The sequence below is a fragment of the Macrobrachium rosenbergii genome, chromosome 15 (genome assembly GCF_040412425.1).
Source record: "Macrobrachium rosenbergii isolate ZJJX-2024 chromosome 15, ASM4041242v1, whole genome shotgun sequence".
Lineage (NCBI taxonomy): Eukaryota > Metazoa > Arthropoda > Malacostraca > Decapoda > Palaemonidae > Macrobrachium > Macrobrachium rosenbergii.
Window position 1 is genome coordinate 31,633,743 of NC_089755.1, and position 7,500 is coordinate 31,641,242.

Consider the following 7,500-nt stretch of genomic DNA (forward strand, 5'->3'; position numbering starts at 1 on the left):
ATGACGGTTTACGTGAATTAATGGAAACATTCCAAAACTAAGGAGACGCCAAGTTTTACCCCCCGCTGTTTGCTTTAAACTTTAGCACTTAGTGTGTCCTTTTTTTTTTAATTAGGTGAATATTTTAAGCTGGGGATATGATATTGTTTCCTTTTATTTTAAAAATGAATGACACGCAATGAAGTGAATAATTTTGTAGGCTCATCACGTTTCTTGAATTAGCCAATTTTGAGGTGGTTATTATAGCTAAAGTGATTATCCTTAGAATTTTGTTTGGCTTTCTTAAAGGAATTTCAGTAGTTTTTCATAGTTGTATCAGTTTTCTTAACGAATGTTTCGGCATTAATCTAAGCCTACCATCTTAAAGTATAGGAATTAACCTAACCTACCTTGTCAGTAATAGAAATTTATTTGAAATTCCTAGAACACAATGCAGTTTAATAGGTCAGTTACCATTCTCGTCTCATATAGTAAGGTTGATCTTTCCAGATTCCAGGATTTAGGGAACACAGCGGTGAATTACCCTGCAGTACTGCGTCGATTTTGTCGGTTATGTGAAGTTGAGTTTTGTTTCAAACTGGAGATTTTTTGCAGTTCTGAAGGTTTGTATTTAATATCGTTACGTTCTTTAGACTCTGACATCTGATAAAAAGACTAAATGATTGATGTGTAACGTCTTTTTCAAACGTTTTATAACTACTTTACATCTAAATATGTGGTTATACATATCTTTAACTAAATCAAACATTAAAATGTGCATAATAGTGCTAATACCACGGTAAATATGTAAAACGGTAATTGTTCAGGAGAGGGTGCAACGATTTTTAGGTTTAACGACGAAAAACGGCAAGAAACCATCAGATTGGTGTTGCACAATGCATAGAAACATGAGGAAACTCTTTAAAAACAAGAAACTATCACTTACTCTTACACATATAATCTAACCCTAAATCTACTACTACAATTATAGGGGACCCCCAGTGGGAACTGGGGTTTTGGGTGGGGGGAAGAGGATAAAATGATTTGTAGGGCACTAGCTAACTTAACACAACCACCTAACCTAACCTAGGGCGCCGTATCCCTACCTAGACCTGGCGAGGCTTCGCCCCCTACGACCCCCTACAAGGGCACTACCTAACACAATCATCAAACTTAATCTAAAGTGATGCTGCTGGTAGTGTTGCTGTATATACTATATACTACCACCACTATTATAGGTATACTAAAGATAAATGATAAATTCACCGTAACTTATGTAGCATTCACTACAAGAAAGTGGACTTTCCTCAACAGGATCTGGAATAGCCGGTAAATTCTGCTGCGAAGAAGTGCCCGCTACGGATTCCATGTCTAAGAAGGAACTGAAATGGCGTTGATAGGATAATGTATTCTTGCGCCGAGAAAATCTTCGAACACCCGCGCCATTGGCCAAAGTTTATGAGGTGTCAAAAAATGAAACTATGATTGGCTACACGCATAAGACGTCATAGTGTACTAGTTTCTCTGCGGATTTTAGCAGTTACACGGCTCATTTGAGCTGAAACAAGACACAGTAAACAATAACAAAAGACTTAGAACAAATCGGGGAGGAGAAGAGTAGTACGAGTTTGATCGCCGATATTTCGAATTTTATTGAATTTTACCACATTATCTCACTCACATACCACTATTTACACACATTGCTACACATTCTAGTAAAAAAATATTGAATATCACTTATATCTTCATGCGGCCCTCTCCTGAACATTTACCTGTAAAACTATTTTCAGATGTGCGTAGAATAAGTTTCTGAAGTATACAAATCTGTATACAACTTCAGTGACGAATAAGATAAGAAATGACTCAATATATTTATCCATCAAGAATAGCTTTTCTGAAACTACGATTGCTCAGTCATCTTGTATGGTTTCATAACCGGAGTTTGGCATACGAGCCAAAGGTGGGTTTTCAAAGCTTTGTCTTCTACCAAACCAAGTTTTTTTTCCTCCACCCCTACAGGGACGGTGCCCCTGTAGGGGTGGAGGCCCTGTTCCGTAGGTCATAAGGTAATAAAGATTTTCCTTTCAGGTGGTAAGTACATTAAACCAGTGCTACTTATTAGTTAAAGTCCTTTGTTTAAAGTAAAGAAACTGGCTTTTTTGCTAATTGTGATTAATTTTAGGTTTCTGTAGCGCTTTGTTTCTTAGTGTATATATATTAACCTAACTTATTTATCCTTAAATTTTGATCAACTTAGTCCATATTTGTCAATGCAAGTTCGTAAATAATTCATAGCTTTTCGTTAGCATAGTCTTAATTTTTTCCGGTCTAAAGCTCCTAACATTAATTAAATCGAGTAGTAAATGTATTTCGGTTACAGCAGCAGCTTCGGACTTCGTAGAGGTCTGTGGCGCGAGTTCAAACCCGCAGCCGACTGATCAGAGAGGCAGACACTTTGCTATCCGTGTAGACATCCCGGGATTATATATGTAATCAACGGATAGGTTTGCTTAAAAAGCAAATGGATGTTACAGACTAAATACACACACAAAACAAAGCCACTACAACACCTTCTAAAAACATAACAAACATCTCACGTCTCGAACTCTCGCCATACCCGCGCAATAACTTTCGCTGCTGGGAAGAAAGGGCGTTGGGTCGGGTATGATACATGAACCATACGTACCGGGGTCTAAGCGATGTCAGGCAGGGCAGCCGATCGAGACCACAGGTCTACCCCAAAGCCAAATCAAAAAGTCCTTCAAAAGAAGGCATCGTGCTTACCCCATACAAAAATGGGAATAAAAGCACGTTAAAAGAAGAAGAAGAAGAAGTAAATGTATTTCCTTAAAAATTTGTTAATTTGAAAGGTTATGTAAGAGTTATTTTTTTATTAAATCAGTTTACTTTGCAGTAATGGTATATTAATTAAAAACATACAAGAATTTAAGTTATTCTTTTGATTGCTACTTAAAGGTTAATTAACGCTGTAGTTTAAATTGACAACTATTTTATCAAATTTAAAATGTGACCTCATTGAAATGGATTTGTCAGTAATGCAATGAACAGACCTTTTGTATAGTTATGGTGCCAACACTGAGCAAACTCATTCTTAACTAAGGCCCTAACACAGCGAGCAAACCCTTTTTTGTATTTTGGGGATGTGGGGGTGGGGGGAGGTTTAAGCTTCAGTTTCACTCTCAGCCTTGTGACATGTTAGCAGGTTGTTTTCCCTGCCTCCTGAGTCGTTAGCAGTTGTTAGGTTTCCGTGGCTGAATGACTAGTTAGCAGGTACCTGTACTGATCAAATTTATTTCTGGTGATAGAAATTCATTTCTCGCTATAATGTGGTTCGGATTCCCCAATAAGCTGTACGTCCCGTTGCTAGGTAACCAATTGGTTCTTAGCCACGTAAAATAAGTCTAATCCTTCGGGCCAGCCCTAGGAGAGCTGTTAATCAGCTCAGTGGTCTGGTAAAACTAAGGTGTACTTAACAGTTCATGAAGGCATGGCTCTCCATGCTAGAGTTAAACAGGATTTTGGGTAATAGGTTTCGGCTAGAAAAGGTTAGGAACCCCTTGTAGAGGGTAGCACCGTCATCGCTCCTCACGTTGTGCGCAGTAGGCTATTACTAAAGGTAATTTGTAGCGTCCCTAACTGCACCCACTTTCAGCCTGTTACTCTGCTACCATTCCCGCTTCCTTTCTTCCATCTTGCTATTCACCATTCTTGATTCGCAATTTTCGAGCGCTGAGTGGCCGAAAATGCCCCAGTGTTTGTCTTTACAGCCTAATTTTCAAAAGCCAGTCAAATTTGAAAGCCACTGTTGAAGGGTTATTAAGTCTTTCGTGTTTATTCAGTTTCTTCTGTCTCGTTCAAGTTTTCTGTTTACAGAGATCCAGACATGCTGGTGGCAGGTACCTATTTCACTACTTCGGTCATCAAAGACCTGATGGAATTTTAACTGAATTATTCCAAATCATTACGGGTCGCTTTTGCTTGGGAGGCGAAGGTATTCACCACTGGGCCACGAGCAATTAGATAAATTTCGTTATCTCAAGTGGTTTTCCTTCGTGTATAGTGTTTTATCGGTTTTGTAATTAAGTTTTTCTTGTTTTTATGAGGCATTTACGTCTATTTTCTAAGAACTTTTATTGTATCATGGTGATACGCCATAACTTCAAGCCCTCGCCTCAGCTTTCCATGAAATAGACAATCCTCCGTGGGGTTGGGGCAAAAAACACGTACGTTTTCTCAGATAGATGAGCAGATACGTTGATCTCCCAGAAATGAGTAGTTAGACGTTGAGTTAAGTATACCTTAGTTCAGGGGTTTTCAACCTTTTTTCCCCCACGTACCATTTTGGGTATTTTTAATGTCAGTAATGTAGCCCCATTACTTTGTATAGAGTAGAAAACAAAACAAAAGCAGAAAAACATTCCATTGTGTATGTCTGCAAGTACTGTACTGAAGGGAAGTAAGTACACAACTCTCCTGACATAACCAACAATATTGTAAACACAAAGAATTCCATAAAAATAAAGAAAATTGTTGATAATTATTTATCTGTGGCTATGCAGTCAGTGGGCGGCCAGGCCCTAACCCTAACACCCGTGGGGAGAGCGTACCCCTAACTGACCCTTGAGGTACCCCTGGGCACGCGTACCCAGATTGAAAACCCTGCCTTAGTTTAACCAGACCACTGAGCTGATTAACAGCTCTCCTAGGGCTGGCCCGAAGGATTAGACTTATTTTACGTGGCTAAGAACCAGTTGGTTACCTAGCAACGGGACCTACAGCTTATCGTGGAATCCGAACCACATTATAGCGAGAAATTAATTTCTATCACCAGAAATAAATTCCTGTAATTCTTCATTGAGCCGGCCGGAGACTCGAAGTCGGGCCTAGCAGAGTGCTAGCCGAGAACTCTACCGACTCGTCCAACGAGGAACTAGTTAGGCATTGAATATTAGTGAAATATCCACAAAGCCTCATTCGTGTTGCATGTTGGAAAGGGGGAAATAAATTGAATATTTTTTGTTTTAGAAAAGTTTGTCAATAATTCATCTGTTTTCAGGACGAGACTAAATGACTGGACGTTCTCCCTCACAAAATAACTGCCGACGTAAAAAATAAAGTGGCAAATAAAGAATGAATGCGAACAATAAATGCTTTGATGACAAGTGAAGAAATTTAAATGGAAGTTTGCACAGTGCTGCTCTCCTCAATTACGTTATACAAAAGATGCCAAACGAATAAAATAAAATATGCCCAGAACCTTCACACCTTTTGATCCTTTTCAATGGAATATTTTCAAAGGGTAAAAGGAAACAAATCCTTATTTTCTTTCATTATGCCCTTTCATGAAATAAATATCTGGATATTATAAATAAATGAAACTCAAATATACCATGAAACTGTCACATATATCCTTTCTTTTACATGCTCTTGAAATGCAAAAATAAACTGAATAGTGTCATTGAAACATGAAGGCTAATTATATATTTTATGCAGGAATTCGTCCTAAAATCATTAGGTCGATTTATTTTGTGATGGGCGGTACGGGTGAATTTCCCTGTACACCCAGCTAAAACAGTTCAGTGTCAAAATTGCAGTCTGAGAATTGACTGCAGAGTAGCATATCTCATTTATGAACGAATGAATATAATGAGGTTGTCTTTTTGTATTTTGTAGAAACTGACTGTAGCGCAGTTCAGTGGAGCCCTTAGAAACACTGCCACTTAAAGGTTCCTAGTGTGCTTGGTTCCCGGTCATTCGTATGTGTAACAAGCACTGGCATTGGATTACTTGAAGTCTTCTTTCAGTGGTAGTTTTATCCTTATTTTTAAACTCATACTTTTTTGTACAAGTTATTTACAGTTTAACAGACCCCTCTTATCAGAGTATACGGTTAGCTAAATATTTAAATAACAGACAGTCCGCAGAGAAATAAAAGCATCTGTTTTCTATTAATGAGAAAACTATATAAGTGTTGACAGACATATTACTGCCAAACCACTTATTTGTACTCGGAGCCTTCAGAGGCTTGTACTCACAGCCTTCAGGGGCTTGTACTCACAGCCTTCAGAGGCTTGTACTCACAGCCTTCAGAGGCTTGTACTCACAGCCTTCAGAGGCTTGTACTCACAGCCTTCAGGGCTTGTACTCACAGCCTTCAGAGGCTTGTACTCACAGCCTTCAGAGGCTTGTACCCAGAGCCTTCAAGAGGCATGTATGGTTATCATAAAATTAAACTTAAAAAAATGAACGTCTGCACAGCTGAACCACTCAAGACTACAGCCTTGTGATAAAGCTTCTAAATAAGAGCTTCTCTGAAATATAGAGATTTGGTCGAAAAATGGGCGGAATACAGAAATTCCAGATAGTTTCCTGGTCCCTTTGATTTCTGGCTCTAACGAAATTTAGCGAAGCTACGAAAGGAACCGAAGGGTTTTGTTAGAATGGATAATGGTGATGACTATTAGCATTGATTGTTAGGCAAGGAAATGCAAAAGTTTTCTTAGTAAATCTTGGCCGAAGATGGCTTTAGCTCAAAAACACTTATATTTGTAATGAATGGAATATGGTATTTTCCTTTAGGAGTTATATAAATTAATGATTACAAGAATATTTATCAAGAATTTAATTCATTCACCTCAATCGGACATTATTACGTAAAGGCCTGTCCAGACGAGCGGGCCTGATCGGCGGGCAAACACTGTTCCCATAACCCGTTCCACTATACTGACCGACCGAGTGTGTAGCCAGAACGATGCGATTGACTGGTAACGATGCTTCAGAAGCGAGAGAGAATATAAACGGCTGAAGTGCCCGACGGGCATGCCCGCTAGTGTGGACAGGCCATAAGGCTGCGTCCACACGATCGAGCTTTGTTCGACGAACTTTGTCCGGTGTGACGTCAGAAGCGGGCAAAGTTCTGACTTTGCTCGCTGTTTCTCCGCTTCTGACGTCACATCGGACAAAGTTCGTCGAACAAAGCTCGATCGTGTGGACGCAGCTTAAGAATGCATTCGGCAGATTAAAAAAAACAAAATTTGTATGAATTTCAATGAACTTTGAACTCTTAGTTTTGATGCAAAGAAAGCGGGTCAGTAAAATGAACTAAAGTTAAATAGGCGTTACCGGTGACCAAAAGATTAAGTGACAGCTAAATCAGAAATGTAAAGGTATTTGTATTAAAGATTGGTATAAACTTGTGTATTTATGCAAAGCTTTAACTAGCGCTTCCGCGCACACATTTTTCCAAGGAAGTCAACCTCGAAATTAAAAACTAGGACGAAAACAAAATGAAAATTCCACTTAAAAGTTTCGTAGTCCAACGGATCTTTTCGAAAGTGACCCAGTTACAATACGATAGAGTTATATCGTAACAAAATTCAAATGAACAGGTGTAGAAATGAAGAAAAGATGAAGTGTATTTAGCCCAAAATGCGCTAAATACACTTAATAAATTAACAAAGGTAAACAAGTAGTGAAGGTTATATTCATAAGCACCGACAT

The 7,500-nt window shown here is 38.8% G+C and overlaps 1 protein-coding gene and 1 long non-coding RNA gene across 2 annotated transcripts in view; one reads left to right on the plus strand and one right to left on the minus strand.

The window, feature by feature from the left end:
• Window positions 1–5,257, plus strand: part of LOC136846396 (uncharacterized) — a 5,445-nt gene extending 188 nt beyond the window's left edge. Inside the window, exons 1-4 of the long non-coding RNA XR_010855367.1 lie at window positions 1–115; window positions 490–602; window positions 1,770–1,939; window positions 5,057–5,257. The exon at window positions 1–115 is cut by the window's left edge and continues 188 nt beyond it. This is a non-coding gene — a long non-coding RNA (uncharacterized lncRNA). The remainder of the gene's footprint in view (window positions 116–489; window positions 603–1,769; window positions 1,940–5,056) is intronic.
• The window catches only part of LOC136846506 (uncharacterized), a 272,934-nt gene that overhangs the window by 153,457 nt on the left and 111,977 nt on the right, over window positions 1–7,500 (minus strand). The window lies entirely within an intron of this gene.